Consider the following 25,370-nt stretch of genomic DNA (forward strand, 5'->3'; position numbering starts at 1 on the left):
TAAATTCACTTGAAAGTGGTTTATCCCGCAAGCCCATCAACTCTCCAGCGCACACAGAGCAAAGGGAGTTGACATGATGACACTGTTCTTGGTCATCTATCCCACCCACCTAAGAGGGGGCTGGCTGTCTCCACAGCAGGCAAACTCATCAAGCAGTTCTTAGTCCCACTAGGAGCATGCCTGATACTAATACACCAGGTTGGGTCCTGACTCACCAGAATTGTCAACAATATCATCTGGCTCAACCTGCTCATGCCACAGATGAAGAAACTGAGGCTTAGAGAAAGGAACTAATGAGCAAAAACACCTATGATGGGGTTGATTTGGTCCAGAGAATCAACACCTAAATCCGAAGGCAGTGGGAGGAAATAGCACTAGGCAGAGGTGTGAGGAGATTCTCAGCAGGGTGGGGATTCTTCAGAAGGGATGGGGCCTGCAGCTTTGCTGTGGGTGGAAGGTGGATCTTGTTATCCTTTGATCATCTTCTCTATGTATCTGGGGCTTTCTTTCACTTCTAGTAACTTTTTCTTTTCTTTCTTTTAAAATTTATTTTACTGGTTAGGACAGAGAGAAATTGAGAGGGAAGAAGAAGGGAGAGAAAGACACCTGTAGACCTGCTTCACCCCTTATGAAGCTTTCCCCCTACAAGTGGGGACCGGGGCTTAAGCCCATGTCCTTGTACACTGTAATGTGTGCACTTAACCAGGTGCGCCACCACCCGGCCCCATCTAGTTTCTTTTTATTTATTTATTTATTTATTTAATATTTATTTATTCTCTTTTGCTGCCCTTGTTGTTTTATTGTTGTAGCTATTATTGTTGTCATTGTTGTTGGATAGGACAGAGAGAAATGGAGAGAGGAGGGGAAGACAGAGAGGGGGAGAGTAAGACAGATACCTGCAGACCTGCTTCACTGCTTGTGAAGCGACTCCCCTGCAGGTGGGGAGCCGGGGGCTCGAACAGGGATCTTTACTCTGGTCCTTGCATTTTGTGCCACCTGCTCTTAACCTGCTGCGCTATCACCCAACTCCCTCTAGTTTCTTTCTTTCTTTCTTTCTTTCTTTCTTTCTTTCTTTCTTTCTTTCTTTCTTTCTTTCTTTTTTTCCTCTAGTTTCTTTTTATCAAGCTGTTAATAACTGTTTTGTTAATACACGGCTGGAACAAATCGTTGCGACAACAACACACAGGAGAAAGAATGCTCCTGTAGACTTCCCTTTTCCGGATCCTAGCACCTAAGTTAACACTTTCATTTTTGTTGGACCTGTTCCCCTCCAAAGGGACACATCTTTTCTTTTTTAAAAATTATCTTTATTTAAGTAGAACCTGAAATGGAATTCGAGTATCGCACCAAAGTAAAAGACTCTGGGGTGGGTGGGTGGGGAGAATACAGATCCAAGAAGGATGACAGAGGACCTAGTGGGGGTTGTATTGTTATATGGGAAACTGGGGAATGTTATGCATGTACAAACTATTGTATTTACTGTTGAATGTAAAACATTAATTCCCCAATAAAGAAATAAAAAAAATTATCTTTATTTATTTGTTGGATAGAGACAGAAGGGGATGATAGAGAGGGAGAGAGGCAGAGAGACACCTGCAGCACTGCTTCACCACACCTGAAGCTTTCCTCCTGCAGGTAGGGATCATATTTTCATTTATTTATTTATTTATTTATTTATGTATTTATTCCCTTTTTTTGTCCCTTTGCTTTATTTTTGTAGTTATTAATGTTGTCATTGTTGGATAGGACAGAGAGAAATGGAGAGAGGAGGGGAAGGCAGAGAGGGGAGAGAAAGATAGACACCTGCAGACCTGCTTCACCGCCTGTGAAGCCACTCCCCTGCAGGTGGGGAGCTGGGGGCTCGAACAGGAATCCTTACACCTATCCTTGCGCTTTTGCCACCTGTGCTTAACCTGCTGTGCTACTGTTGACTCCCGAAATTTTCTTTTCTAAAGACTTATTTAGGGCAAAGGATAGGTAGCATAATGATTATACAAAGAGCCTACCTTGAGCAGTGGTCTGGTTGAACAAATAGACAAAAGATTTATTAATTACTGAGAAAGAGAGGGAAAGGAAGAGAAGACCAGAGTATCTATCACTCTGGTACATCTGAGGCTGGATATCAAACTAAGAACCTCTTGCTCCAGTCTCACACTTTACCCATTGTATCACCGCCCAGGTCATCCATATTTTCGACTCGTGGCTTTTTTCTACTGTGATTAACATGATTCGGGGGATGTTTCATTTCTACATTTAAGTACTTCAGAGTGAAAATGGGTTTTTGTGGAATGGACATTCCTGAATAAGGCCGAGTCTCTCTGTCTCTCTCTCTCTCTCTCCTTTCTCTCCTCTCTTTATTTTTATTTATTATTTTTTTTATTGTTGTTGGATAGGACAGAGAGAAATGGAGAGAGGAGGGGAAGACAGAGAGGGGAAAGAAAGATAGACACCTGCAGACCTGCTTCACTGCCTGTGAAGTGACACCCCTGCAGGTGGGGAGCCGGAGGCTCGAACCGGGATCCTTTTGCAGGTCCTTGCAATTGCGCCACCTGCGCTTAACCCACTGCACTACCGCCCGACTTCCTATTTATTTTTTTTAATGAGAGAGAGAGAAAGACCAGAGCACTGCTCAGCTCTAGTTTATGGTGGTGTGGGGGATTGAACGTGGGGCCTTAAAGCCTCAGGTGTGAAAGTTCTTTTGCAGAACTGTTATGTGACTCCCCCTTTTTAAAGTATCTCTCTTATTTTAATTTTCTCTTTCTCTCTTTCTGGGAGTACTACCCAGCTCTGACTTTATAGTAGTACTTGGGATTGAATCTAGGACCTCAGAGCTGCAGGCCTGCAAATTGTTTGATGACCATTATGCTATTTCCCCAGCCCAAAAACCTATTTTTTTTTTTTTGCCTCCAGGGTTATTGCTGGGGCTCGTGCCTGCACCACGAATCCACTGCTCCTGGAAGTCACTATTTCCCCCCTTTTGTCGCCCTTGATGTTTTATCATTGTTGTGGTTATTATTATTATTTTATTTATTTTTCCTTTTGTTGCCCTTGTTTTTTATTGTTGTAGTTATTATTGCTGTTGTTATTGATGTCAAGAGCGACATCAACATTGCTTTACCACTTGCAAAGCTTTCCTCCTGTAGCTGGGGACAGGGGGTTTGAACCCAGGTCCTTGTGCATTGTAACATGTGCACTCAACCAGGTGCACCACCACCTGGTCCCAGGGATTAATTCTTATGATCTGTGCCTTGGAATTGGGAAACTTTCAGTTGAGGTTTGTTAATTAGTGCCCATATCATTCCTGTATCTGCTAGCATGACTTAGTTGAAAGATTAGATTTTGTATATATATTTAATCAGTGCTTTAGTAGTGATTTACAAAATTCTACGATTACAAAGATGGAGATAGTTCCACACCATATCCACCACAAAAGTTCTGTTTCAACCATCCATAGATTTCATAAAGTTTTAGAAACAGACTAGTGGGACCGGGTGGTGGTGTACTTGGTTGAGTGCACATGTTACGGTGCCCAAGGACCCAGGTTCAACTCCCTAATCCCCACCTGCAGGGGGTAAGCTTTGCGAGTGGTGAAGCAGGGCTACAGGTGTCTCTCAGTCTCTGTCCTTCTCTGTCTTCCCCTTCCCTCTAGATTTCTGGTTCTCTACACAATAACTAAATAAAGATAATACAAAAAGAAAGAAAGAAAGAAAGAAAGAAAGAAAGAAAGAAAGAAAGAAAGAAAGAAAGAAAGAGGATGGTGGGGCCAGGTGGTGATGCATTTGGTTAAGTGCACACACTATAGTGAGTGAGGACCCAGGTTCAAGCCCCTGGTCCCCACCTGCAGGGGGAAAGCTTCACAAGTGGTGAAGCAGTGTTGCAGGTGTCTCTGCATCTCTCCCTCTCTATTTTCCCCCTCCCCTTTCAATTTCTCTCTGTCTCTATCAAATAATAAATGACTAAATCATTTTTAAAAATCATTAAAATGGCAGAGGGTAGATAGCATAATGGTTATGCAAACAGACTCTCATGCCTGAGGCTCCAAAGTCCCAGGTTCAATCCCCTGCACCACCATAAGCCAGAGTTGAACAGTGCTCTGGTTAAAAAAAAAAAATCATTAAAAAAAGAAAGAAAGAGGAGTTGGGCAGTAGTGCAGCGGGTTAAACGCAGGTGGCACAAAGCACAAGAACCAGCGTAAGGTCCTCCCCACCTGCAAGGGAGTCGCTTCACAGGCAGTGAAGCAGGTCTGCAGGTGTCTATCTTTCTCTCCCCCTCTCTGTCTTCCCCTCCTCTCTCTATTTCTCTCTGTCCTATCCAACAATGACGACATCAACAATAACTGCAACAATAAAACAAGGGCAACAAAAGTGAAGAAGTAAATATGTAAAACGAAAGAAAAGAAATAGATGGGCTACTTCAAGCTCACCACTTATGAAGATTACCTCCTGCAGATGGGGACCAGGGACTTGAACCTAGGTCCTTGTGCATGGTAACATGTGCACTCAACCAGGTGTGCCACTACCAGGCCCTACCCTGTAATATTCTTTTGACACTATATATAGGAGTGCTGTTTCTTTGTCTTCATCTGCACTTAGTAGTCTTTTAAAATCCATGCATTGGTTGGATAAAATATGCAGTATCTTCTTTGCTATTATTTTAAAAAAGATTTATTTATTTAAAATGTCAATGGCCTGAATTCACCTATTAAAAGACACAGAGTAGGAAGATGGATCAGAAAACACAACCCAACAATATGTTGTCTACAGGAAACTCACCTAACTCAACAAGACAAACACAGACTTAAAGTGAAAGGATGGAAAACTATCATAGAAGCCAATGGCCCACAAAAAAGGGCAGGAACAGCTATTCTCATATCTGACATGATAGACTTTAAAATAGATAAGATTTAAAAAGATAGGAATGGACACTACTTAATGCTCAGAGGATCAGTCAATCAAGAGGACTTAACAATTATTAACATCTATGCACCCAATGAGAAGCCATTTAAATACATCAAACTTCTACTGAAAGAGCTACAGCAATATATTAACAGTAACACAATCATAGTAGGGGACTTCAACACCCCACTCTCTCAACTGGATAGATCATTCAGGCAGAAAATCAATAAAGACATAAGGGAGTTAAATGAAGAGATAGATAAACTAGAACTATTGGACATTTTCAGAGTCATTCATCCCAAGAAACTGGAATACACATTTTACTCAAATCCACATGGATCATTCTCAAGGATAGACCATATGTTAGGCCACAAAGACAGCATCAGCCAATTCAAGAGCACTGAAATCATCCCAAGCATCTTCTCAGACCACAGTGGAATTAAACTAACACTTAACAATCAACAAAAGATTAGTAACAGTGCCAAAATGTGGAAGCTCAACAGTACACTTCTTAACAACTTCTGGGTCAAAGAGGAAATCAAGGAAGAAATCAAAATGTTTCGAGAGTTCAATGAAAATGAAGACACAAGCTATCAAAATATTTGGGACACAGCTAAAGCAGTCCTAAGAGGGAAGTTCATAGCTATACAAGCACACATAGGAAACAAGAAAAGGCACAAATAAACAGCCTGATTGCACATCTTAAAGACCTAGAAGAAGAACAACAAAGGAATCCTAAAGCAACCAGAAGGACAGAAATCACTAAAGTTAGGGCAGAAATAAATAACATTGAGAATAGGAAAACCATACAAAAGATCAATGAAAGTAAATGTTGGTTCTTCGAAAGAGTAAATAAAATCTACAAATCTTTAGCCAGACTCACAAAACAAAAAAGGGAGAAGACCCAAATAAATCGGATAGTAAATGAAAGAGGAGATATCACAACAGACACTGCAGAAATTCAACATATCATGCGAGGCTTCTATGAACAACTATATGCCACCAAGCTAGAGAACCTGGAAGAAATGAATAATTTCCTACATACCTAGCAACTTCCAAAACTAAGTAAAGAGGAAGTGGATAACATGAACAGGCCCATCACAGCTAATGAAATTGAAACAGTTATCAAAAATCTCCCCAAAAATAAAAGTTCTGGACCAGATGGTTTTACAAATGAATTCTACAAAACTTTCAAAGAAGAACTAATACCTCTACTTTTAAAAGTCTTCCAGAAGATTGAAGACACTGGAATACTCCCTGCCAGCTTCTATGAAGCCAACATCACCCTGATACCAAAAGCAGACAGGGACACAACCAAAAAAGAAAACTACAGACCAATATCTCTGATGAACATAGATGCGAAAATATTGAACAAAATTCTAGCCAACCGGATACAGCAGTATATCAAAAAGATTGTTCATCATGACCAAGTGGGGTTTATCCCAGACATGCAAGGTTGGTTTAATATACGTAAATCAATCAATATGATCCACCACATCAACAAAAGCAAGACCAAAAACCACATGGTCATATCAATAGATGCAGAGAAAGCCTTTGACAAAATCCAACATCCCTTTATGATCAAAACACTACAAAAAATGGGAATACATGGAAAATTCCTGAAGATAGTGGAGTCTATATATAGCAAACCTGCAGCCAACATCATACTCAATGGTGAAAAACTGGAAGCATTTCCCCTCAGATCAGGTACTAGGCAGGGCTGCCCACTATCACCATTACTATTCAACATAGTGTTGGAAGTTCTTGCCATAGCAATCAGGCAGGAGCAAGGAATTCAAGGCATACTGATTGGAAGAGAAGAAGTCAAACTCTCCTTATTTGCAGATGACATGATAGTATACATGGAAAAACCTAAGGAATCCAGCAAGAAGCTTTTGGAAATCATCAGGCAATACAGTAAGGTGACAGGCTACAAAATTAACATTCAAAAGTCAGTGGCATTCCTCTATGCAAACACTAAGTTAGAAGAAATTGAAATCCAGAAATCAGTTCCTTTTTCTATAGCAACAAAAACAATAAAATATCTAGGAGTAAACCTAACCAGAGAAGTGAAAGACTTGTATACCGAAAATTATGAGTCACTACTCAAAGAAATTGAAAAAGACACAAAGAAGTGGAAAGATATTCCATGTTCATGGGTTGGAAGAATTAACATCATCAAAATGAATATATTACCCAGAGCCATCTACAAATTTAATGCTATCCCCATCAAGATCCCAAGCGCATTTTTTAGGAGAATAGAAAAAATGCTACAAATGTTTATCTGGAACCAGAAAAGACCTAGAATTGCCAAAACAATCTTGAGAAAAAAGAACAGAACCGGAGGCATCACACTCCCAGATCTCAAACTGTATTATAGGGCCATTGTCATCAAAACTGCTTGGTACTGGAACATGAACAGACACACTGACCAGTGGAATAGAATTGAGAGCCCAGAAATGAGGCCCCACACCTATGGACATCTAATCTTTGACAAAGGGGCCCAGACTATTACATGGGGAAAGCAGAGTCTCTTCAACAAATGGTGTTGGAAACAATGGGTTGAAACATGCAGAAGAATGAAACTGAACCACTGTATTTCACCAAATACAAAAGTCAATTCCAAGTGGATCAAGGACTTGGATGTTAGACCAGAAACTATCAGATACTTAGAGGAAAATATTGGCAGAATTCTTTTCCGCATAAATTTTAAAGACATTTTCAATGAAATGAATCCAATTACAAGGAAGACTAAGGCAAGTATAAACCTATGGGACTACATCAAATTAAAAAGCTTCTTCACAGCAAAAGAAACCACTACCCAAACCAAGAGACCCCTCACAGAATGAGAGAAGATCTTTACATGCCATACATCAGATAAGAGTTTAATAACCAACATATATAAAGAGCTTTCCAGACTCAACAACAAGACAACAAATAACCCCATACAAAAATGGGGGGAGGACTTGGACAGAATATTCACTACAGAAGAGATCCAAAAGGCCGAGAAACACATGAAAAAATGCTCCAAGTCTCTGATTGTCAGAGAAATGCAAATCAAGACAACAATGAGATATCACTTCACTCCTGTGAGAATGTCATACATCAGAAAAGGTAACAGCAGCAAATGCTGGAGAGGGTGTGGGGTCAAAGGAACCCTCCTGCACTGCTGGTGGGAATGTCAATTGGTCCAACCTCTGTGGAGAACAGTCTGGAGAACTCTCAGAAGGCTAGAAATGGACCTACCCTATGACCCTGCATTTCCTCTCCTGGGGATATATCCTAAGGAACCTAACACATCCATCCAAAAAGATCTGTGTACACATATGTTCTTGGCAGCACAATTTGTAATAGCCAACACCTGGAAGCAACCCAGGTGTCCAACAACAGATGAGTGGCTGAGCAAATTGTTTGTATATATACACAATGGAATACTACTCAGCTGTAAAAAATGGTGACTTCACCGTTTTCAGCTGATCTTGGATGGACCTTGAAAAAATCATGTTGAGTGAAATAAGTCAGAAACTGAAGGATGACTATGGGATGATCTCACTCTCAGGCCGAAGATGAAAAACAAGATTAGAAAAGAAAACACAAGTCGAACCTGAAATGGAATTGGAGTATTACACCAAAGTAAAAGACTCTGGGGTGGGTAGGTGGGGAGAATACAGGTCGTGAAAGATGATGAATTAAATAGTGGGGGTTGTATTGTTAAATGGGAAACTGGGGAATGTTATGCATGTACAAACTATTGTATTTACTGTTGAATGTAAAACATTAATTCCCCAATAAAGAAATAAATTATTTTAAAAAATTTATTTATTTATATGTTATCTATCTATTTGATAGAGACAGAGAGAAATCAAGAGAGGAGGGGGAAGTAGAGAGGGAGAGAGACACGTGCAGCCCTGCTTCACTGATTGCAAAGCTTTCCTCCCTGCAGGTGGTGACCAGGGGCTTCATCCTGGGTCCTTGAGCATTGTAACATGTGTGCTCAATCAGGTGCGCCACCACCTGGCCCCAAGATTTATTTATTTATTTAAAACAAATATTTTATTATTTATTTATTTCCTTTTGTTGCCCTTGTTTTACTGTTGTAGTTATTGTTATTGGTGTCATTGTTGTTGGATAGGACAGAGAGAAATGGAGAGAGGAGGGGAAGACAGAGAGTGGGGAGGGAAAGATAGATAGATACCTGTAGACCTACTTCACCACCTGTGAAGCGACTCCCCTGCAGGTGGGAAGCCCCGGATCGAACTGGGATCCTTATGCCGGTCCTTGAGCTTTGTGCCACATGCGCTTAACCCGCTGCGCTACCGCCCAACTCCCAAGATTTATTTATGTTATAAATGAGAGATAAGAGGGCCACATGATGGGCGGAGGGTAGATAGCATAATGGTTATGCCTGAGGTTCCAAGATCCCAGGTTCAATCCCCTGCACCACCATAAGCCAGAACTGAACAGTGTTCTGGTAAAAATGAAACAAACAAACAAACAAAAAGAGGTCCACATGAGACAGAGAGAAAGAGAGATACAAAGCAGTCTACCAGCCATGAGGGTTCAAGGTTGAAACTAGGAATCTCTGGCACATAAACCCAATGACTTATCAGTTATTTCTGCAACCTTCTTTGTTGTTCAACTTTGAATGTCGGTTATTATTATTATTATTAGCAAGGGGGGTGGTGCACCTGGTTGAGCACACATGTTACAGTGCACATGGGCCCAGGTTCCAGCGCCCGGTCCCTACCTGCAGGAGGAAAGCTTCACAAGTGGTGAAGCAGGGCTGCAGGTGTCTCTCTGTCTCTCTCCCTCTCTATCACTCCCTTCCCTCTCAATTTCTGGCTGTCTCTATCCAATACATAAATAATTCAAAAAAAAGATAATAGGGGAGTTGGGAGCTTAGCACTTGCGGGCTAAGCACAAGTGTCGCAAAGCGCAAGGGCCGGCATAAGGATCCCGGTTCGAGCCCCCAGGGGAGTCACTTCACAGGTGGTGAAGCAGGTCTGCAGGGGTCTATCTTTCTCTCGCCTCTGTGTCTTTCCTCCTCTCTCCATTTCTCTCTGTCCTATCCTACAACAACATCAATAGTAACTACAACAATAAAACCACAGGGCAACAAAAGTGAATAAATAAATATTAAAAAGTTAAAAAGATAATAAAAAAGAAGCAAGGGGGAGTATAATGCCCGTTAGACAACTGCATTCAAATTTTTGGCAATTCATCTTGTTCTTCATATTTTATGGGAGTTTTCTTTTAGTATTATTTTTATTAGTGATTTAATGGAAGAGTACTTTTTATTATACTTTATTTCTGTTTGTGTCACTAGGGTCTTGTGCATGTATGATTTTCCCGGTATTAGATTGACTTTTTCATTCTTGTTATTTCTGATAAAGGGAGAAACAGAGAGAGGGATGAGGTCACAGCATTGGAACACCCCCTGGTGCCATGGTACCCCCATTCTTCTTCTTCTAGCGTTTGCCCTTCTTCCGTAGCCAGTCAACAGCGTCAGGTTGAGCCTGATGTAAAGTTTCGAGACCTCCTTTGAATCTGGAGAGGTGGCAGTCGTTGACTATGTGGGTCATAAGTCTGTCTGGAGCCGCAGGGGCAGTTCGGGTCGTCTCTGGCTCCCCAGCGATGGAACATAGCGGCGCACCTGCCATGGCCTGTTCGATAGCGATTGAGGAGGGCCCAATCATAATGTGGGGCTGGAGCTTCAACTTGGGCCATGCACATAGTAAGGTAGCAATTTTCTGGCCCTCGGAGGGGTCTCTTCAAAAATTAATTAATTTTCAGGGGCCAGGCAGTGGTGCAACTGGTTAAGTGCACATTACCATGCCCAAAGACCCAGGTTCAAGCCCCTGGTCCCCACCTGCAGGGGGAAGATTCACAAGTAGTGAAGCAAGGCTGCAGGTGTCTGTCTGTCCCCCTCTCTCTTTCTCTCTCCTTCTCTATCCCCCTTCCTTCTCAATTTTCTCTGTCCTATCAAATCAAATAAAGTTAAAAATTAATTTTAAAAATATTTGTATTATTGTATGGAGACAGAAATTGAGAGGGGTGGGGGAGATAGAGAGGCAGAGAGACAGAGAGACACCTGTAGCCCTGTAGGTGGGGCCTAGAGGCTTGAACCTGCGTCCTTGAGCAACTTTTTTTTAAAAACCAGAACACTGCTCAGCTCTGGCTTATGGTGGTTCGAGGAACTGAATCTGGGACTTTGGAGCCTCAGGCATGAAAGTCTCTTTACATAACTATTATGCTACCTATCCCTTCCTTGAGCACTTTAATATGAGTACTAAGCCAGGTACAACAACGCCTGCCCCCCCTCAATACTAACATTTCTGTTTCCCTTCTTTTCTGTAAACTTGTTTTATTAGCTGCTCTGTCCTTGGGGCCTACAGCAATACAAACACTTCCTAATATTTACTGAATGGTTCTATACTGTGGTAATGTGGACTCTTTCATTGGCTAACTTGGCAATGGGAGTTTGATTGACATTCACTGATACAATCAGCTCAGGTTGCTAAGAAGTATTTCATTTCTGTTAAGCCCTGCCATTTCATTAGCATGATTTGGGCGTAGGTAAAAGCAGTGCCGCCTTATCTGTGTAAAGGTATATGAGAAGATACTGATTTTGTCTAGGGATAGCCACTGTTTATGTAGGCGCGATGTCAACAGGCCTTGGGGTTGCCAGGTGTTAACCAAATTAGCAATTACCAGTGTCCTTGCCATCCTTTTCTGTGTTCAGAGCTCTAGGGTGCAGCTCTCTCTGGGGTGTGGGCTAGGCCTGACAGTGAAGACTGAAGCTTGAGGAGCAGAGGCTGTGGAGCCAGCAAGACCAGAGATAGTTTCACAACAGAAATCCACAGTTCAGGTAGGATTCTGGGGAAGAACTCCGGGAAAATGTTGACAGATTCTTGGCAGTATGGCAGGATATCAGGTTCCATCAACAAGGGGGAAAAGAGGGGCTGGGTGGTGATACACCTGGTTGAGTGGACATGTTTCAGTGAGCGAGGACCTCGGTTTGAACCCCCAGTCCCCACTTGCAGGGGGAACTTCATGAGCAGTGAAGCGGTGCTACAGGTGTCTCTCTGTCTCTCCCTCACTATCAACCACTTCCCTCTCGATTTCTGGCTGTCTCTATCCAATAAATAAATAAAGATAATGCAAAAAAAAAAAATTAAAAAGCAGGGGGGAAAGGCACTGTTGCAACTTCAGTTTACCATAATTCTTCCCAACCCACTCCATTCCCCCCAAAAAGACCCTTTAAGTCATTCCTAGCCTCAAGGGGAAAAAAATACACTAAAACAAAGGCAATGGTCCTTCTAGATTCTAGCAACCAGAACCGGAAGATCTGTTGAAATTTCAATTTAAATAGTCTTCATCTTCTCTTTTCCTTTCATATAGATAGATGTGGAGAGGCATAGAGAGTGAAAGAGAACAGTATCAAAACTTCCTCAATGTATGGTGGGGCAAACTTTTAATATGGGGCCAGGCGGTGGCACACCTGGTTAAGCGCTCACATTACAGTGCGCAAGGACCTGAGTTCAAGCCCCAGGTCCCCAGCTGCAGGGGGAAAGCTTCACAAGTGGTGAAGCAGGGCTGCAGGTGTCTCTCTGTCTCTCTACCTCCCCCTCTCCTCTCCATTTCTCTCTGTGTCTATCCAATAATAAATAAATATCTTTGAAAAAACAATTTTAATACAACCTTTATGTTGTACCAAACCTGGGTCATGCATATAGCCTAGCAGCGACATGCTATTCAAGTGCACTATTTTGTTATCACAGTACTCATTTTTCTTTCTTTTTTAAAAAATGTTTATTTTATTTATTTATTCCCTTTTTTGCCCTTTTTATTGTTGTAATTATTGTTGTTGTTATTGATGTCATCGTTGTTGGATAAGACAGAGAGAAATGGAGAGAAGAATGGAAGACAGAGCGGAGGAGAGAAAGACGCCTGCAGATGTGTTTCACCGCCTGTGAAGCGACTCCCTGCAGGTGGGGAGCCAGGGGCTCGAACTGGGATCTTTACTCCGGTCCTTGCGCTTTGGGCCATGTGCGCTTATACCCACTGCGCTACCGCCGGACTCCCTCTTTCTTTTTAAAAAATCACTTTTTTTTGTGGGCAGGGGTAGATAGCATAATGGTTATGCAAAGTGATTCTCATGCCTGAGGCTCCAAAGTCCCAGGTTCAATCCCCTGCACCACCACAAGCCAGAGCTGAGCAGTGCTCTGGTAAAAATAAATAAATAAATAAATAAAAAACTTTAAAAAAAAATTCTTTATTGAGGAATTAATGTTTTACATTCAACAGTAAATACAATAGTTTGTACATGCATAACATTCCCCAGTTTCCCATTTAACAATACAACCCCCACTATGTCATTTATCATCCTTCATGGATCTGTATTCTCCCCACCCACGCACCCCAGAGTCTTTTACTTTGGTGCAATACGCCAATTCCATTTCAGGTTCTACTTGTGTTTTCTTTTCTGATCTTGTTTTTCAACTCTGCCTGAGAGTGAGATCATCCCATAGTCATCCTTCTGTTTCTGACTTATTACACTCAACATGATTTTTTCAAGGTCCATCCAAGATCAGCTGAAAACGGTGAAGTCACCATTTTTTACAGCTGAGTAGTATTCCATTGTGTATATATACCACAACTTGCTCAGCCACTCATCTGTTGTTGGACACCTGGGTTGCTTCCAGGTGTTGGCTATTACAAATTGTGCTGCCAAGAACATATGTGTACACAGATCTTTTTGGATGGATGTGTTGGGTTCCTTAGGATCTATCCCCAGGAGAGGAAATGCAGGGTCATAGGGTAGGTCCATTTCTAGCCTTCTGAGAGTTCTCCAGACTGTTCTCCACAGAGGTTGGACCAATTGACATTCCCACCAGCAGTGCAGGAGGGTTCCTTTGACCCCACACCCTCTCCAGCATTTGCTGCTGTTACCTTTTCTGATGTATGACATTCTCACAGGAGTGAAGTGATATCTCATTGTTGTCTTGATTTGCATTTCTCTGACAATCAGAGACTTGGAGCATTTTTTTCATGTGTTTCTCGGCCTTTTGGATCTCTTCTGTGGTGAATATTCTGTCCAAGTCCTCCCCCCATTTTTGGATGGAGTTATTTGTTGTCTTGTTGTTGAGTCTGGCAAGCTCTTTATATATGTTGGTTATTAAACTCTTATCTGATGTATGGCATGTAAAGATCTTCTCCCATTCTGTGAGGGGTCTCTTGGTTTGGGTAGTGGTTTCTTTTGCTGTGAAGAAGCTTTTTAATTTGATGTAGTCCCATAGGTTTATACTTGCCTTAGTCTTCCTTGTAATTGAATTCGTTTCATTGAAAATGTCTTTAAAATTTATGCGGAAAAGAATTCTGCCAATATTTTCCTCTAAGTATTTGATAGTTTCTGGTCTAACATCCAAGTCCTTGATCCACTTGGAATTTACTTTTGTATTTGGTGAAATACAGTGGTTCAGTTTCATTCTTCTGCATGTTTCAACCCATTGTTTCCAACACCATTTGTTGAAGAGACTCTGCTTTCCCCATGTAATAGTCTGGGCCCCTTTGTCAAAGATTAGATGTCCATAGGTGTGGGGCCTCATTTCTGGGCTCTCAATTCTATTCCACTGGTCAGTGTGTCTGTTCATGTTCCAGTACCAAGCAGTTTTGATGACAATGGCCCTATAATACAGTTTGAGATCTGGGAGTGTGATGCCTCCGGTTCTGTTCTTTTTTCTCAAGATTGTTTTGGCAATTCTAGGTCTTTTCTGGTTCCAGATAAACATTTGTAGCATTTTTTCTATTCTCCTAAAAAATGTGCTTGGGATCTTGATGGGGATAGCATTAAATTTGTAGATGGCTCTGGGTAGTATATTCATTTTGATGATGTTAATTCTTCCAACCCATGAACATGGAATATCTTTCCACTTCTTTGTGACTTTTTCAATTTCCTTGAATAGTGACTCATAATTTCCAGTATACAAGTCTTTCACTTCCTTGGTTAGATTTACTACTAGATATTTTATTGTTTTTGTTGCTATAGTAAAAGGAACTGATTTCTAGATTTCAATTTCTTCTAACTTAGTGTTTGCATAGAGGAATGCCACTGACTTTTGAATGTTTATTTTGTAGCCTGTCACCTTACTGTATTGCCTGATGATTTCCAAAAGCTTCTTGCTGGATTCCTTAGGTTTTTCCATGTATACTATCATGTCATCTGCAAATAAGGAGAGTTTGACTTCTTCTCTTCCAATCAGTATGCCTTGAATTTCTTGCTCCTGCCTGATTGCTATGGCAAGAAATTCCAACACTATGTTAAATAGTAATGGTGATAGTGGGCAGCCCTGTCTAGTACCTGATCTGAGGGGAAATGCTTCCAGTTTTTCACCATTGAGTATGATGTTGGCTGCAGGTTTGCTATATATAGACTCCACTATCTTCAGGAATTTTCCATGTATTCCCATTTTTTGTAGTGTTTTGATCATAAAGGGATGTTGGATTTTGTCAAAGGCTTTCTCTGCATCTATTGATATGACCATGTGGTTTTTGGTCTTGCTTTTGTTGATGTGGTGGATCACATTGATTGATTTACGTATATTAAACCAACCTTGCATGTCTGGGATAAACCCCACTTGGTCATGATGAACAATCTTTTTGATATACTGCTGTATCCGGTTAGCTAGAATTTTGTTCAATATTTTCGCATCTGTGTTCATCAGAGATATTGGTCTGTAGTTTTCTTTTTTGGTTGTGTCCCTGTCTGCTTTTGGTATCAGGGTGATGTTGGCTTCATAGAAGCTGGCAGGGAGTACTCCAGTGTCTTCAATCTTCTGGAAGACTTTTAAAAGTAGAGGTATTAGTTCTTCTTTGAAGGTTTTGCAGAATTCATTTGTAAAACCATCTGGTCCAGGACTTTTATTTTTGGGGAGATTCTTGATAACTGTTTCAGTTTCATTAGCTGTGATGGGCCTGTTCATGTTATCCACTTCCTCTTTACTTAGTGTATATGTGAAGGTGGTGGTTAATGTTTTATAGTATAGCTGTTAACACATGCGTGCAATTTTTCATCTGAAAAAAACCACTCTCACCCTCAACTTAAATCCTTTTCCACCTAAACAACAAAGGCATCAAAAGGGAAAAAATAGCTCCAGGAGCAGTGGATTTGTTATGCAGGCACCAAGCCCCAGCAATAACCTTGGAGGCAAACAAATAAACAAACATTTTTTTTTAAACATAACATTTATTATTCATTCCTTTTTTTTTTTTTTTTAGTTATTATTGTTGTTGTCGTTGTTGGATAGGACAGAGAGAAATGGAGAGAGGAGGGGAAGACAAAGAGAAGGAGAGAAAGACACCTGCAGACCTGCTTCACCACTTGTGAAGCGGCTCCCCTGCAGGTGAGGAGTCAGCGGCTTGAACCCAGATTCTTAGGCTGGTCCTTGTGATTGCGCCACCTGCGCTTAACCCACTGCACTACAGCCGGACTCCCCAAACATTCTTTTCCATCACCATGCACCAGCACCCAGTCCTCATTTTTTTCACCTGCAAGAACCACTTCACACGCTACACGTGGAGGACCGCAGCATGAAGCACATGGATCTCATGCTTGAGAGTCCAATGCTTTCCTTCCTTTCTTTTTTTTTTTTTTAATTAGATAGAGACAGAGAGGAATTGAGAGAGGAAAGGGAAAAAGAAAGAGAAAGACAGAGAGACAGAGAGACCAAGAGACACCTTCAGTCCTGCTCCACCACTTGTGAAGCTTTCCCCCTGTAGGTGGGGACCAGGGACTTGAACCTGCAAGCTGGCACACTGCAATATGTGCGCTTAACTAAGTGCACCACCGCCTGGACCCAAGAATGTTTTATCTACTACATCACCACCCAGTCTGCACTTTTATAGTTATTTTGTTGATTCCTCAAGGTTTAGAAAAGTATCCAGTGAGAGCAGATACTGAGGTAGTGGATGACGAATTAAAGACTTCCTCTCTGTAGGACCACTTCGCAGAGTCTGTGAAATAATTCACTTATAATTCATAATAGTTACACTGTTTTGCCAAGTGTGTGGCCCAGATTCAATGCCAGCCCCCAAAGCACTCACTGAAGCCTGAGTGCTGTGGTCTCTTTCACCCTCCCGGCCTCCCTGTCTCTATTTAAAACAAATAAACAGTGGGTAGAGCGGTGGCGGCGCAGCAGGTTAAGCACACATGGTTCGACGCACAAAAACCGGAGAAAGGATCCCGGTTCTGGTCCCCGGCTCCCCACCTGCAGGGGAGTCGCTTCACAGGCAGCGAAGCAGGTCTGCAGGTGTCTTTTTCTCCCTCTCTCTGTCTTCCCCTCCTCTCTCCATTTCTCTCTGTCCTATCCAACAACAACAACATCGATGACAATAACAACAATGATAACCACAACCTTAAACAAGGGCAACAAAAGGGGAAAAAAAAAAAGCCTCCAGAAGCAGTGGATTTGTGGTGCAGGCACAGAGCCCCAGAAATAACCCTGGAGTCATAAACAAACAGACAGACAGACAAACCAAGCCAAAGAGCAACAAAAATAAAAGGGAGGCTGAGTAAGAGCTAGCATAATGGTTATGCAAAAAGACTTTCATGCCTGAGGCTCCAAAGTCCCCCACACCATCATAAACCAGAGTTGAACTGAGTGGTGCTCTGGTCTCTCCGTATCTCTCTCATTAAAAATAAAACAAAAGAGGAGTCGGGTGTTGGCACAGCGGGTTAAGCGCAAGTGGTGCAAAGCGCAAGTGCTGGCGTAAGGATCCCAGTTCGAGATTCTGCCTCCCCACCTGCAGAGGAGACGCTTCATAGGCGGTGCAGCAGGTCTGCAGGTGTCTATCTTTCTCTCCCCCTCTCTGTCTTCCCCTCCTCTCTCCACTTCTCTCTGTCCTATCCAACAACGATGACATCAAGAATAACAATAATAACTACAACAATAAAACAACAAGGGCAACAAAAGGGAAAATAAATAAATATAAAAAAAGAAAATTGTTAAAAAAAATAGAAACAAAAGCAAAAAACCACTTCTCACCTTAAGATCCAAATGTATGATTCAAAAATCATTATTACTATTTTCTATTACAAAGGCAAAATACGTTGGTTTGGGGACTGAAGGTGTTTCAGATTGGGTTGAGGATTCGCACTGACCCAAATCCCAGTTTCTCTGTAATCTTGACGCCGCCAAAATTCAGCCTGTCACACATGTGGATGCTCTTTTTTTTATGATTTTATTTATTTATTAATGAGAAAGATAGGAGGGGAGAGAGAGAAAGAACCAGACATCACTCTGGTACATGTGCTGCTGGGGATTGAACTCAGGACCTCATGCTTGAGAGTCCGATGCTTTATCCTCTGTGCCACCTCCCAGACCACAGATGCTCTTTCATATGTGGTGATTCTGAATTTGGGGGGATTTTCCAGAAAGTGTTTGCATTTGGAAGTACAGTCACTAAAACATAGACTCATTCTTTCACTTGCATTAAAGCATATTCCATGAATGTTGCTAAGTGCGGTGGCTTTTTAGGACAAGCAACAGTGACTCTATACTCAGTGAACTTTGCTTCACTGGGTAGGTGTGTGTGTCTTGAGGGGGTACTGCACAGGTACCAGAAGGCCATGTTCAATAAATATTCTGTGAACTGTGTGGGACTCTAAGTAAGAAACACTTAAATGGGGGTTTTAGGCATTAGAGAAGGCTTCTTGGAGGAGGTAGCATACTAGTGAGGATTCAGAAGGCAAAGAAGAAAGTAAACTGGCCAAGTCTAGGGAGCCAGCTGCAGTGCACAAGGCAGTGGGAATCAATAAAAATTTGAGAGAAGAGAATTGTCCATTTGTAGAGGGCTTGGCTAGAGCCAGGTAGGTGAACTGCAGAGTAGAGATGTTAACTAGAGTTGCTTGCTGTGGAGGGCCTTGAATGCCAGACTATGGACTCTGGATACCAAATCAAGTTTTGCAGTCTGAAGTACTTTGTGTACAGTAGGTTGTGGAAAGATTATTTTGAAAGCTGTGTGGACTGCTGGGCTGGGGCAAGAAATTGGAGGGAGTGAACTCTGGGAAGGGAGAACAGATAACTCTCCCACTTTGAGTGTGGGAGACAGAAGGAGAAAATAGTGGGGAATGAATGGATTTATTTAAGAGAATTTTTGAAGGGAATGTCCTTAGGGTTTTTGTGATGGAGTGAAATGAAAGCTGGGGAAGGAACTAATTACAGGTGTTTTGATGAGGACTTTGTGCAATGACCATCACTGTTGGAAATGTGAAAATCATTCTGGAATATGGGATGATCTCATTCATAGACAGAAATTGAAAAACTAGACCGGAAGGGAAAACAGAAAACAGAACTTGATCTAGAGTTGGTATATTGCACCAAAGTAAAAGACCCTGGGGCAAGGGGGAGAGTTCAGGTCCTGGTACATGATGACAGAGGAGGACCTAGTGGAGGTTGAATTGTTATGTGGAAAATTGAGAAATAGTACACGTGTACAAACTATTGTATTTTATTTTACTATTGACTGAAAACCATTAATTCCCCAATAGAGAAATTTAAGAAATCACTTTGGAAATTTTAGTTGGGGTCTAGAGGAGGGATTTCAGCATGAAGAACTGGAGATAGTGGCAGGACATGTGGTAGATGTTCCCAGCAGGTCATTAGTAACCAGCCACCATTGGGGTCCCTTGCCCAGCCTGCTCTAAGTCCCTAAAGCTCAGCCCAAAACACTGACCAAAGGAATATGGAGAGGCTAGACTGAATCAAACTTGATTATGGATTGTCTGCTCCCCTATTTAGTAGAGAGTAAAGTTACACAGGCCTCATCTCATCTCTTCATGTGTGAGTCCCGATGGTTTTGTGAGTATATAATGTGGCTGGAGCCCAGCATCCTTACTAGCATCTGTTAGTGCCCAGGCCTCCTCTAGCAACTTCTGCCTGTGGAACCTGGCCTCAGAATGACAGGGGAAATAGTGTGGTCCAAGAGATGGCACAGTTGATTAAGTGTTGGACTCTCAAGCATGAGGTTCTGAGTTCAAGCCTTGGCAGGGCATGTGCTAGAATGATATATATCTATCTGGTTTGCTTCTGCTCTCTCTCCTCCTATCTTTCTTTTTCTTTTTTAAAAATATTTATTTATTCCCTTTTGTTGCCCTTGTTGTTTTATTGTTGTAGTTATTGATGTCATTGTTGGATAGAACAGAAGAAATGGAGAGAGGAGGGCAAGACAGAGAGGGGGAGAGAAAGATAGACACCTGCAGACCTGCTTCACCATCTGTGAAGCGACCCCCCCTGCAGGTGGGGAGCTGGGGGCTCGAACCGTGATACTTGCACCGGTCCTTGTGCTTTGTGCTGCCTGTGCTTAACCCACTGTGCTACTGCCCGACTCCCTTCCTCCTATCTTTCTTATTCATAAATAAAATCTTTAAGAAAGAAAAGAAAAAGTGTGGAGCAAGTGTTGTTATTACTTATCTTGTTCATCCCTAGGGTCCATTTCTTTCCAGGGAGACAGCTCAACTAACCAGGACAAAATGAATGGAGTGGCTTTGAAGTTTCTGAGTTCCCTGCCAAGCAAAGGATGGGACAACACATAATACCAGAGTTCTGACAAATACCAATTCTAGGTCTAGGCTGGCTGGGACAGGTGGTGGCCTGGAAGATGATGCCAGTATTTTCTGTAGAGTCTGGCTGGTTATTAGGTGACTCAGAGTGTTACCCAGATCTTCAGCCCGCAGGCAGGGACAAGAGTGGCAGCCCTTAATTTTTTTTTTTTTTTCTCTTTGGGTGGGTCTGACTTGGAACAGTTCCACAGGAAAGCCTTCATTAATCTCCTCCCTGCCTATGATCTCAGTGGTCAGGAGGTGAACAACTTCAGCCCAGGAAGCAGAGCCCTGGAATTTACTGGGGTGAGGTGTGGGAAGGGTGGGAATGAACCTGGGACTTTAGAGCTTCGAGCATAAAGGTTTTCTGCATAACCATTATACTATCTCTCCTGACCTACCTAAGAGCTTTCAGGATGTCCCAGGTCACTGGTCTTAGAGTAGCACCTATTTAGACTTAAACCTCAGCTCCTTTGGGCATCAGTTTTCCAATATGTAAAATGAAGATAGTCATCCCAAGATCACAAGCTACCGATAAAGACTGAAAGAGGTAGTATAGGAAAGCATTCTGCATCGTCTTCTAACCCCATAAACTGTATCTTACAGTTCCATTCCTTGAGTAGCAGAATGGCAGTGGTTAAGAAATAGTGTTGTTTCTGCAGGTAAGACAATCCAGACTTGAGTGGATGTGAATCTTGAGTCTTCTTTTTTTCTAATTGAGTGAACGTGGGCAGCTTCATCTTGTTAAGTCTCATTTTCCCCTTCTGTAAAATGGGAGTAATAACAGTACCCACCCTGTAGATTAAATTATGTAAACCAAGTATTTAGTAAATTGACAGTACTTACAAATGGCACATCAAAGGCAAACTCTTACGACTATTATGATTCTAAATTAAATTTTATGGGACCAGGCAGTGGCACACCTGGTTGAGCACACATGTTACAACATTCAAGGATCCAGGTTCAAGACCCTGGTCCTTCACCTGCAGGAGGAAAGCTTTGCAAGCAATGAAGCAGTACTAGCAGGTGTGTCTCTTACTCTCTCCCTCTCTCCACCCTTTTCTTCTCCATTCTCTTTGTCTCTATCCAATAAAAACCATTACAAGATAATTCAATTTTATTTAAGATGCATTAATTAATTTTTAATATTTATTTATTTTCCCTTTTGTTGCCCTTGTTTTTTTTATTGTTGTAGTTATTATTTTTTTTTCCTTTTTTATTGTTGTAGTTATTATTGTTGTTATTGATGTTGTCATTGTTAGGTAGGACAGAGAGAAATGGAGAAAGGAGGGGAAGACAGACAGGACCTGCAGACCTGTTTCACAGCCTGTGAAGCGACTCCCTTGCAGGTGGGGAGCCGGGGGCTCAAACTGGGACCCTTAAGCCGGTCCTTGTGCTTTGCACCACCTGCGCTTAACCTGCTGCGCTACTGCCCACTGCCTGTTGTTGTAGTTATTATTGTTGTTGTTATTGATGTCGTCGTTGTTGGATAGGACAGAGGCGGGGAAGACAGAGGAGGGAGAGAAAGATAGATACCTACAGACCTGCTTCACCGCCTGTGAAGCGACTCCCCACCTGCAGGTGGGGAGCCAGGGGCTGGAACCCGGGTCCTTGCGCTTGGCGCCATGTGCACTTAACCCGCTGCGCTACAGCCCAACTCCCTATTAATTATTTTTTTATTAGATAGGACAGAGAGAAACTGAGAGAGGATGAAAAAGATAGCTATCTGCAGACCTGCTTCACTGTGGGTGAAGCAGAACCCCTGGCAGGTGGGGAGCAGGTGCTGGAACCTGGGTCCTTGTGCTTGGTGATATGTGTGCTTTACCAGGCGCACCACTGCCTAGGTGTGCCACTGCCCAGTCCCATACTTACTTATGGGGGGCAGTGAGAAAGGGAAAAAGATGTATGTGGGGCTTCCTGCTTCTTGCTTCAGGACTTCATGCTTCTAAGCACTACTGCTCCCCTAATCCGGGGATACTCTCTGATCTTTTTTTCCCCCCAGAGCACTGCTCAGTTCTGACTGATGGTGGTGTGGGGATTGAACTGAGACCTTGAAACCTCAGCCATGAGAATCTGTTTGTTTAGCTATTATCCTTTCCTCTGTAGATGGGGACTGGAAGCATGAACTTGGGTCCTTGTGCTCAGTTAGCTGGGCACTTAACCAGGTATGCCACAGCCTGGCCCCAGTAAACAATGTATTTAAATCCCCTCAGTACACTCCTCCTTGGATACATTCAACAATACATGAGTACCCACTCATGCTCAAGAGGTTCAAGAATAGGTTCAAATAATCAGCAGGGGGAAATAGCTTAATGGTTACTTAAAAAGACTTTCTTTCTTTTATTTATTTATTTTTTTTAAAGGTCAGGACTCTGGTCATTGGATCTGTAGTCTAGCAAGGACCCAGAGACCTGGCTGGTGACCCTTAAGTGTTTGTTGGTTGACTTGCTTCCTTATTTTGTGAAAGGTTGCCTGGTCATGAGGCTGGCGTCGTGCTTTCATTCATGTTATTCGTGTGGTGGGTGTTGGCGAGAAGGAGCCGGAGGACCTGGGCATCTATAGAAAATGGTTTCTGGGAGGCCAGATGGTGGTGTACCTGGTTGAATGCACACATGACAATGTACAAGGACCCAGGTTCAAGTCCCTGGTCCTCACCTGCATGGGAAATGCTTTTTTTAAAAGATTTTTTTTAAGAGTTTATTTATTTATTCATGAGAAAGATAGGAGGAGAGAGAACCAGCCATCACTCTGGTACATGTGCTTCTGGGGATAGAACTCAGGACCTCATGGTTGAGAATCCAATGCTTTTATCCACTGCACCACCTCCCAGACCAATCAAAAAGACTTTCATGCCTGAGGAACCATAAGTCCTAAGTTCAGCCTCCAGTCATGTGCTCTGGCTTAAAAAAAAAAGTTTTATTTTCAGTGAATGGTCATGCTATAAAAACAAAACCAAGTGACTGGAGTTGCTCATAGTAGGTAGAGTGCCAGATGTTTTCTTCTTTAGGCAAAGTCTGCTCCACATTTCTTTGGGGTGTGCTATCCATAGCTGATTTATATTCTGCTTGGGCTTATAGTTTTGCTTATGGGAAAAAAAATTAAGAAAGACTTTATTTATTTACTTATTCATGAGAAAGATAAGAGATAGGATGAGAGAGAGAGAGAGAGAGAAAGAGAGATGGAGAGAGGGAAAGAACCAAACATCACTCTGGGGATTGAACTCAGGACCTCATGCTTGAGAGTCTAGTGCCTTAGCCACTGCGCCACCTCCCAGACCACGGGGAAAAAAATTTAAAGGTCTCTGGGGGAAGACAACCCTTTCTGATGAGGGGGATCAGAACACTGCTGGTATCTGGTGGTAGGGTGTGGACTCAAAAAGTGTTAAATGGAGATTCACTTTTAGGAAAAAATTAAATATCTTCATTTTTAATATTTAATTTTAAAATAGCATTGTTTTTTTAATGAGAGGTATGGGGGGGAGTTGACCACGTTTATGGTAGGCTGGGGATCAAACCTAGGCCCTCATAGCCTCAGGCATGAAGTCAGAGATTCTTTTCTTTTCTTTTTTTAAAGACTAATTATTAATGAGAAAGGAGAAAGAGAATCAGACATCACTCTGGTAAATGTGGGCTGGGGCTTGAACTCGGGACCTCATGCTTAAGAATCCATTGCGCCACCTCCCGGACCACTTTCTTTTTTTAATTATATTTATTTATTTATTGGATAGAGACAGCCAGAAGTCTTCTGAGGAAGGGGGAGACAGAGAGGGAAAGAGACAGAGAGACACCTGCAGCCCTGCTACACCACTTGCAAAGCTTTCTCCCTGCAGGTGGGGACCGGGGGCTCGAACCTGGGTCCTTGAACTTATATTTCTTTTTTAACCAGGGCACTGCTCAGCTCTGGTTTATGGTGGTGCGGGGGATTGAACCTGGGACTTTGGAGCCTCAGGCACGAGAATCTCTTTGAGAGATTCAGTTTCTGAAAGATGAGCACATTTGAAGGACGGCGAAGGCTGAAAAGAAGAGGACGAAGGTCCTCACTCAGCACGGCTAACGCTGGAAACCAGCACGCCTCGGCTTCTGGGGGCGCCTGCGCAGAAGGCCGTCGCCAGCCTGACGTCAGCGCGCTGGGCTAGGACCGGCCTTCATGTGACGTCATTTCACCAAGGCCCCGCCCACTCACTCACGCGCAGGCGCCGATCACGCCCCCCTGTGCGTCACAGAATGGCCTCGGACTCCCAAGCAAACCCTGACGTGTCGGGGAGGGGCCGGGCGCTGAGGTGCGGCGAGTGGAGCTTTAGGCTGCGGAGGAGAGCGGAGCTGAGCGGCTGGGCGGGCCTGGCCAGGCCAGCGGAGCAGGGGCTTCGGTGGAGCGGCGGCGAACATGCGTTTTTGACACATTGGAGGTGAGCGTGCAGCGCGGGGGCCCCTGTCCCCCGGGGGGCGGCTTCGGCCGGGCGGCGCCGAGGCCTGTCTCCCGGGAGCCTGCCGAGCTCCGGGCTGTGTGTGAGGCCCCGCAGGCTCTGCCTGTTCTGACAGCGGCCGGTCCCGGGGCTGCCGGGCGGCCTGGAGGCAACTGTTTCAACCGCTCCAACTGCTCCCTCCCGGCAGCCCCGGTCGGAGGTGTGGCCCACCGGGGACGCCTGGGAGTGAGCCAGCCCCGCGGCCTCGGAAGGACGCGTCGGCGTCGGCGTCGGCGGTGGGGTGAAGGGTGGCGGGGACGGAGGCCGAGGGTCCGGCCAGGGACTGCAGGCGGCGGCGCGCCCTTCCAGCCCCTTCCTTCCAGCGGGCGGTGCAGCCGTGGTTGCCGGGCCTTCAGCCTCACTGCCATCGCTTTTTCTCCCGCGGCGGGCGAGACCGGAAGCAGCCCAGGTCTGG

The 25,370-nt window shown here is 43.3% G+C and overlaps 1 protein-coding gene across 6 annotated transcripts in view; it reads left to right on the forward strand.

The window, feature by feature from the left end:
• Positions 1-25,370, forward strand: part of NDEL1 (nudE neurodevelopment protein 1 like 1) — a 75,353-nt gene that overhangs the window by 8,046 nt on the left and 41,937 nt on the right. For 5 of the 6 annotated variants that reach the window (XM_060204400.1, XM_016188323.2, XM_060204402.1 and 2 more), the window contains exon 1: positions 24,761-24,898. The exons of the other annotated variant lie outside the window; for it this stretch is intronic. The gene's annotated coding sequence lies outside the window, so the exon portion shown is untranslated. Of the gene's footprint in view, positions 1-24,760; positions 24,899-25,370 lie in introns of those variants that run through there. 6 annotated transcript variants of the gene reach the window in all.

The sequence above is a fragment of the Erinaceus europaeus genome, chromosome 12 (assembly GCF_950295315.1).
Source record: "Erinaceus europaeus chromosome 12, mEriEur2.1, whole genome shotgun sequence".
NCBI classification, from domain to species: Eukaryota; Metazoa; Chordata; class Mammalia; order Eulipotyphla; family Erinaceidae; genus Erinaceus; species Erinaceus europaeus.